The sequence below is a fragment of the Schistocerca piceifrons genome, chromosome 4 (assembly GCF_021461385.2).
Source record: "Schistocerca piceifrons isolate TAMUIC-IGC-003096 chromosome 4, iqSchPice1.1, whole genome shotgun sequence".
NCBI lineage: Eukaryota > Metazoa > Arthropoda > Insecta > Orthoptera > Acrididae > Schistocerca > Schistocerca piceifrons.
Genome location: NC_060141.1, coordinates 243,477,446 through 243,485,912, shown reverse-complemented (window position 1 = coordinate 243,485,912; position 8,467 = coordinate 243,477,446).

The window sequence follows — 8,467 nt, the reverse complement described above, 5'->3', positions numbered from 1 at the left end:
CCTCCCGCCTTTTTCCCCCCCCTCCCGCCTTTTTCCCCCCCCTCCCGCCTTTTTCCCCCCCCTCCCGCCTTTTTCCCCCCCCCTCCCGCCTTTTTCCCCCCCCTCCCGCCTTTTTCCCCCCCCTCCCGCCTTTTTCCCCCCCTCCCGCCTTTTTCCCCCCCTCCCGCCTTTTTCCCCCCCTCCCGCCTTTTTCCCCCCCTCCCGCCTTTTTCCCCCCCTCCCGCCTTTTTCCCCCCCCTCCCGCCTTTTTCCCCCCCTCCCGCCTTTTTCCCCCCCTCCCGCCTTTTTCCCCCCCTCCCGCCTTTTTCCCCCCCTCCCGCCTTTTTCCCCCCCTCCCGCCTTTTTCCCCCCCTCCCGCCTTTTTCCCCCCTCCCGCCTTTTTCCCCCCCTCCCGCCTTTTTCCCCCCCTCCCGCCTTTTTCCCCCCCTCCCGCCTTTTTCCCCCCCTCCCGCCTTTTTCCCCCCCTCCCGCCTTTTTCCCCCCCTCCCGCCTTTTTCCCCCCCTCCCGCCTTTTTCCCCCCCTCCCGCCTTTTTCCCCCCCTCCCGCCTTTTTCCCCCCCTCCCGCCTTTTTCCCCCCCTCCCGCCTTTTTCCCCCCCTCCCGCCTTTTTCCCCCCCTCCCGCCTTTTTCCCCCCCTCCCGCCTTTTTCCCCCCCTCCCGCCTTTTTCCCCCCCTCCCGCCTTTTTCCCCCCCTCCCGCCTTTTTCCCCCCCTCCCGCCTTTTTCCCCCCCTCCCGCCTTTTTCCCCCCCTCCCGCCTTTTTCCCCCCTCCCGCCTTTTTCCCCCCCTCCCGCCTTTTTCCCCCCCTCCCGCCTTTTTCCCCCCCCTCCCGCCTTTTTCCCCCCCCTCCCGCCTTTTCCCCCCCCTCCCGCCTTTTTCCCCCCCTCCCGCCTTTTTCCCCCCCTCCCGCCTTTTTCCCCCCCTCCCGCCTTTTTCCCCCCCTCCCGCATTTTTCCCCCCCTCCCGCCTTTTTCCCCCCCTCCCGCCTTTTTCCCCCCCTCCCGCCTTTTTCCCCCCCTCCCGCCTTTTTCCCCCCCTCCCGCCTTTTTCCCCCCCTCCCGCCTTTTTCCCCCCCTCCCGCCTTTTTCCCCCCCTCCCGCCTTTTTCCCCCCTCCCGCCTTTTTCCCCCCCTCCCGCCTTTTTCCCCCCCTCCCGCCTTTTTCCCCCCCTCCCGCCTTTTTCCCCCCCTCCCGCCTTTTTCCCCCCCTCCCGCCTTTTTCCCCCCCTCCCGCCTTTTTCCCCCCCCCTCCCGCCTTTTTCCCCCCCCTCCCGCCTTTTTCCCCCCCCTCCCGCCTTTTTCCCCCCCCTCCCGCCTTTTTCCCCCCCCTCCCGCCTTTTCCCCCCCCCTCCCGCCTTTTTCCCCCCCCTCCCGCCTTTTCCCCCCCTCCCGCCTTTTCCCCCCCCTCCCGCCTTTTCCCCCCCTCCCGCCTTTTTCCCCCCCCTCCCGCCTTTTTCCCCCCCTCCCGCCTTTTTCCCCCCTCCCGCCTTTTTCCCCCCTCCCGCCTTTTTCCCCCCTCCCGCCTTTTTCCCCCCCTCCCGCCTTTTTCCCCCCTCCCGCCTTTTTCCCCCCTCCCGCCTTTTTCCCCCCCTCCCGCCTTTTTCCCCCCCTCCCGCCTTTTTCCCCCCCTCCCGCCTTTTTCCCCCCCTCCCGCCTTTTTCCCCCCCTCCCGCCTTTTTCCCCCCCTCCCGCCTTTTTCCCCCCCTCCCGCCTTTTTCCCCCCCTCCCGCCTTTTTCCCCCCCCTCCCGCCTTTTTCCCCCCCTCCCGCCTTTTTCCCCCCCTCCCGCCTTTTTCCCCCCCTCCCGCCTTTTTCCCCCCCTCCCGCCTTTTTCCCCCCCTCCCGCCTTTTTCCCCCCCTCCCGCCTTTTTCCCCCCCTCCCGCCTTTTTCCCCCCTCCCGCCTTTTTCCCCCCCTCCCGCCTTTTTCCCCCCTCCCGCCTTTTTCCCCCCCTCCCGCCTTTTTCCCCCCTCCCGCCTTTTCCCCCCCTCCCGCCTTTTTCCCCCCCTCCCGCCTTTTTCCCCCCCCTCCCGCCTTTTTCCCCCCCTCCCGCCTTTTTCCCCCCCTCCCGCCTTTTTCCCCCCCTCCCGCCTTTTTCCCCCCTCCCGCCTTTTTCCCCCCCTCCCGCCTTTTTCCCCCCCTCCGCCTTTTTCCCCCCTCCCGCCTTTTTCCCCCCCTCCCGCCTTTTTCCCCCCCTCCCGCCTTTTTCCCCCCCTCCCGCCTTTTTCCCCCCTCCCGCCTTTTTCCCCCCCTCCCGCCTTTTTCCCCCCCTCCCGCCTTTTTCCCCCCCTCCCGCCTTTTTCCCCCCCTCCCGCCTTTTTCCCCCCCTCCCGCCTTTTTCCCCCCCTCCCGCCTTTTTCCCCCCCTCCCGCCTTTTTCCCCCCCTCCCGCCTTTTTCCCCCCCTCCCGCCTTTTTCCCCCCCTCCCGCCTTTTTCCCCCCCTCCCGCCTTTTTCCCCCCCTCCCGCCTTTTTCCCCCCCTCCCGCCTTTTTCCCCCCCTCCCGCCTTTTTCCCCCCCTCCCGCCTTTTTCCCCCCCTCCCGCCTTTTTCCCCCCCTCCCGCCTTTTTCCCCCCCTCCCGCCTTTTTCCCCCCCTCCCGCCTTTTTCCCCCCCTCCCGCCTTTTTCCCCCCTCCCGCCTTTTTCCCCCCCTCCCGCCTTTTTCCCCCCCTCCCGCCTTTTTCCCCCCCTCCCGCCTTTTTCCCCCCCTCCCGCCTTTTTCCCCCCCTCCCGCCTTTTTCCCCCCCTCCCGCCTTTTTCCCCCCCCTCCCGCCTTTTCCCCCCCCTCCCGCCTTTTCCCCCCCTCCCGCCTTTTTCCCCCCCCTCCCGCCTTTTTCCCCCCCTCCCGCCTTTTTCCCCCCCTCCCGCCTTTTTCCCCCCCTCCCGCCTTTTTCCCCCCCTCCCGCCTTTTTCCCCCCCTCCCGCCTTTTTCCCCCCCTCCCGCCTTTTTCCCCCCCTCCCGCCTTTTTCCCCCCCTCCCGCCTTTTTCCCCCCCTCCCGCCTTTTTCCCCCCCTCCCGCCTTTTTCCCCCCCTCCCGCCTTTTTCCCCCCCTCCCGCCTTTTTCCCCCCCTCCCGCCTTTTTCCCCCCCTCCCGCCTTTTTCCCCCCCTCCCGCCTTTTTCCCCCCCTCCCGCCTTTTTCCCCCCCTCCCGCCTTTTTCCCCCCCTCCCGCCTTTTTCCCCCCCTCCCGCCTTTTTCCCCCCTCCCGCCTTTTTCCCCCCCTCCCGCCTTTTTCCCCCCCTCCCGCCTTTTTCCCCCCTCCCGCCTTTTTCCCCCCCTCCCGCCTTTTTCCCCCCCTCCCGCCTTTTTCCCCCCCTCCCGCCTTTTTCCCCCCCCTCCGCCTTTTTCCCCCCCCTCCCGCCTTTTTCCCCCCCCTCCCGCATTTTTCCCCCCCCTCCCGCATTTTCCCCCCCCCTCCCGCCTTTTTCCCCCCCCTCCCGCCTTTTTCCCCCCCTCCCGCATTTTTCCCCCCCCTCCCGCATTTTTCCCCCCCCTCCCGCCTTTTTCCCCCCCCTCCCGCCTTTTTCCCCCCCTCCCGCCTTTTTCCCCCCCTCCCGCCTTTTTCCCCCCCTCCCGCCTTTTTCCCCCCCTCCCGCCTTTTCCCCCCCTCCCGCCTTTTCCCCCCCTCCCGCCTTTTCCCCCCCTCCCGCCTTTTCCCCCCCTCCCGCCTTTTCCCCCCCTCCCGCCTTTTTCCCCCCCTCCCGCCTTTTTCCCCCCCCCCCTTCCCCCCCTCCGCCTTTTTCCCCCCCTCCCGCCTTTTTCCCCCCCTCCCGCCTTTTTCCCCCCCTCCCGCCTTTTTCCCCCCCTCCCGCCTTTTTCCCCCCCTCCCGCCTTTTTCCCCCCCTCCCGCCTTTTTCCCCCCCTCCCGCCTTTTTCCCCCCCTCCCGCCTTTTTCCCCCCCTCCCGCCTTTTCCCCCCCTCCCGCCTTTTCCCCCCCTCCCGCCTTTCCCCCCCCTCCCGCCTTTTCCCCCCCCCCCGTCCCGCCTCTTTTCCCCCCCCCGTCCCGCCTCTTTTCCCCCCCCCCCCGTCCCGACTCTTTTTCCCCCCCCCCCCGTCCCGACTCTTTTTCCCCCCCCCCCCCGTCCCGACTCTTTTTCCCCCCCCCCCGGTCCCGCCTCTTTTTCCCCCCCCCCGTCCCGCCTCTTTTTTCCCCCCCCCGTCCCGCCTCTTTTTTCCCCCCCCCGTCCCGCCTCTTTTTTCCCCCCCCCGTCCCGCCTCTTTTTCCCCCCCCCCCGTCCCGCCTCTTTTTCCCCCCCCCCCGTCCCGCCTCTTTTTCCCCCCCCCCCGTCCCGCCTCTTTTTTCCCCCCCCCGTCCCGCCTCTTTTTTCCCCCCCCCCCGTCCCGCCTCTTTTTTCCCCCCCCCCCCGTCCCGCCTCTTTTTTTCCCCCCCCCTCCCTTGGCTAGTAGGAAGCCCACGCTGCTCCCAGCGGGGAAATACAGTACTGTCCTCGCCTCTTCGGACTACCACGGAGGTGGCAACCCAGACATGCGATCTGTCCTTCAGCACCACGGTCGTCCGTTCGGCCAGTGCTAAGATCGCGCGGTCGACGTCTCCTCTTGCTTCCATCACCCCACAGACTCCAGCCCCTTCATCAGCTTCTGCTAAGACGAAGACCCAGAAGTCAGATGTACGGGCCTTCAAGAAGGAACCGTCCCGTGCAGACTTCCTACGTACCTCGACCTCCCAGCCATCGACCAGTACTTCCACCAAACGTCCTTCCAAGAAGGCTCATAGGAAGCATAGTTCTCCTTCTCCGCCACGGCGCATTTCTTCTCCGGGGCCCCCAGCGGTTGCCGCCCCAGGCCATCATCCGTTTCGTCTGGCCGCACCGCTGGTAGCCGAACATCTGGCCGTTCACCGGCGGAGGAAGCTCCCCCTCCCGGCCATCATACCAAGATGGCCGACTAACCTATAGAACCAATGGACGATGACTGTCCGCCTACTGATAGCGGCGGCAGTGCTCGCTCGAAGCCAGGCCCTCAGCGGCCTTCGAGGTGACCCCCTTCTTTCATCTTCCTTTTCTTTTTACGATGGCATTTATTCACTGGAATATTCGTAGCATTCGCTCCAACCGAGAGGACTTGAGGTTGTTGCTCCATTTGCACTGGCCGCTCGTCGTAGCCCACCAGGAAACGAAGCTACGCCCATGCGATCATATTGCCTTGGCACACTACACCTCTGTGCATTTTGACCTACCTGCTGTGGTAGGTATCCCAGCTCATGAAGGGGTTATGTTGCTGGTCCGGGATGATATTTACTACGATCCCATCATGATGCACACCGGCCTGCAGGCAGTTGCCATCCGAACTACTCTCCCCACTTTTACATTTTCCATTTGTACCATTTACACTCCATCGTCGTCTGCCGTTACCAGGGCAGACATGATGCAAATTATTGCTCAGCTACTTGCACCATTTTTGTTAACTGGAGACTTCAATGCCCACCATCCCCTTTGGGGCTCTCCAGCATCCTGCCCGAGGGGCTCCCTGTTAGCAGACCTTTTCAACCAGCTCAATCTTGCCTGCCTCAATACTGGCGCCCCTACTTTTCTTTCAGACACATCTCACACCTATTCCCATTTAGACCTCTCTATATGTACTACCCAAATTGCACGCCGGTTTGAATGGTATCCACTTTCTGATACATATTCGAGCGACCACTTCCCGTGTGTTATCCATCTCCTGCAGCATACCCCCTCTCCGTGCTCATCTAGTTGGACCATCTCCAAAGCAGATGGGGGCTCTTCTCTTCCAGGGCGACCTTTCAGGATCAAACCTTCACAAGCTGCGATCGTCAGATCGCACACCTCACTCACTGCTGCTGAATATTCCATCCCTCACCCTACTTCTTCTCCACGTCGCGTACCGGTCCCCTGGTGGACCGCAGCATGTGGAGACGCTTTACGTGCTCGTCGACGTGCTTTGCGCACCTTTAAACGCCACCCTACAGTGGCGAATTGTATCACTTATAAACGATTACGTTCACAGTGTCGTCGTATTATTAAAGAAAGCAAGAAAGCCAGCTGGGCTGCTTTCGCAAGCACCTTCAACAGTTTTACTCCTTCTGTTGTCTGGGGTAACCTGCGCCGGCTATCTGGCACTAAGGTCCACTCACCAGTTTCTGGCTTGACGGTCGCAAATGACGTCCTTGTGGGCCCTGAGGATGTCTCCAATGCCTTCGGCCGCTTTTTCGCAGAGGTTTCGAGCTCCGCTCATTACCACCCTGCTTTCCTCCCCCGCAAACAGGCAGAGGAGGCTAGGCCACCTAACTTCCGCTCCTTGAATCGTGAAAGTTGTAATGCCCCATTCACCATGCGGGAACTCGAAAACACACTTGGCCAGTCACGGTCCTCCGCTCCAGGGCCTGATTCTATTCATATTCAGATGCTGAAGACCCTTTCTCCTGCGGGTAAAGGTTTTCTTCTTCGTACTTAATCGCATATGGATTGAAGGACATGTTCCCGCATGCTGGCGCGAGTCTATTGTTGTCCCGATCCGTATGCCGGGGAAGGACAAGCACTTGCCTTCCAGTTATCGACCAATCTCGCTTACCAGCTGTGTCTGTAAAGTGATGGAGCGAATGGTTAACTCTCGTTTGGTTTGGCTGCTCGAGTCTCGACGCCTACTTATCAATGTACAATGTGGATTTCGTAGGCGCCGCTCTGCCGTTGACCATCTGGTTACCTTGTCGACCTTCATTATGAATAACTTCTTGCGGAAGCGCCCGACCGCGGCTGTGTCCTTTGATTTGGAGAAAGCTTACGACACCTGTTGGAGGGCGGGCATTCTCCGCACGATGCACACATGGGGCCTTCGTGGTCGCCTCCCTCTTTTTATTCGTTCCTTTTTAATGGGTCGACAGTTCAGGGTATGTGTGGGTTCTGTCCTGTCAGACAACTTTCTCCAGGAGAATGGGGTGCCACAGGGCTCAGTTTTGAGCGTCACTCTCTTCGCCATAGCGATCAATCCAGTAATGGATTGCCTCCCAGCTGATGTATCAGGCTCCCTTTTCGTGGACGATTTTACCATCTATTGCAGCGCGCAGCGTACATGTTTCCTGGAGCGCTGTCTTCAGCGTTCTCTTGACCGTCTTTACTCCTGGAGTGTCACCAATGGCTTCCGTTTTTCTGCCAAGACGACGGTCTGTATTAACTTCTGGCGCTATAAAGAATTTCTCCCACCGTCCTTACGACTCGGTCCCGTTGCTCTCCCATTCGTGGAGACAACAAAATTTTTAGGTCTTACATTTGACAGGAATCTTAGCTGGTCTCCACATGTGTCATATTTGGCTGCCCGTTGTACCCGTTCTCTAAATGTCCTCAGTGTTCTCAGTGGTATGTCGTGGGGAGCGGATCGAACCGTCCTACTTCGCCTATATCGGTCGATCGTCCGCTCCAAGCTGGATTATGGTAGCTTCGTATACTCCTCTGCACGGCCATCCATCTTACGCCGCCTCAACTCCATACAACATCGGGGTTTACGACTTGCGATCGGAGCGTTTTATACTAGTCCCGTCGAGAGTCTTCATGCTGACACTGGTGAATTGCCACTCACGTACCGGCCCGATATACTGCTTTGTCGGTATGCCTGTCGGCTACTGGCAATGCCCGACCACCCGTCTTATTGTTCCTTTTTTGACGACTCTCTCGACCGTCAATACGGGTTGTATCTCTGCCCTGCTACCCCCTGGAGTTCGCTTTCGTCGCCTCCTTCAACACCTTAATTTTTCACTCCCTGCAACCTTTCGAGTGGGCGAGAACCACACGCCACCTTGGCTCCAGGCTCAGGTTCGCGTTCACCTTGACCTCAGCTCGCTCCCAAAGGAGGTTACCCCCGGTTCGGTCTACCACTCCCGTTTTGTCGAACTTCTTTCGAAGTTCATTAATATGACCTTCATTTATACAGATGGCTCTAAGACCATTGACGGGGTCGGGTGTTCTTTTATTGTCAGGGCACAAAGTTTCAAATACCGGCTCCATGGCCATTGTTCGGTCTTCACAGCTGAGCTCTTTGCCCTCTACCAGGCTGTTCTTTACATCTGCCGCCACCGACATTCTGCTTATGTCATCTGCTCCGATTCCCTGAGCGCCATCCAGAGCCTCAGTGATCCGTACCCGGTTCACCCTTTCGTGCACCGGATCCAACGCTCTCTTCAGCAGCTGGTGAACGTCGGTTCTTCGGTTAGCTTTGTGTGGGTTCCTGGCCATGTCGGTTCCTGGCCATGTCGGTATCCCTGGGAACGAAGCTGCAGATGCTGCGGCCAAGGCTGCGGTCCTCCAGCCTCGGACAGCTTCTTGTTGTGTCCCTTCGTCAGATTGTAGCAGGGCCATTTGTCGGCGCATTTTATCGCTGTGGCATGCCAATTGGGCTGCACTTAAAGACAACAAGCTTCGGGCCTTGAAACCTCTTCCCGTCCTTCTCGGCGGGAGGAGGTAGTTTTGGCCCGGTTACGAATTGGACACTGCCGGTTCAGC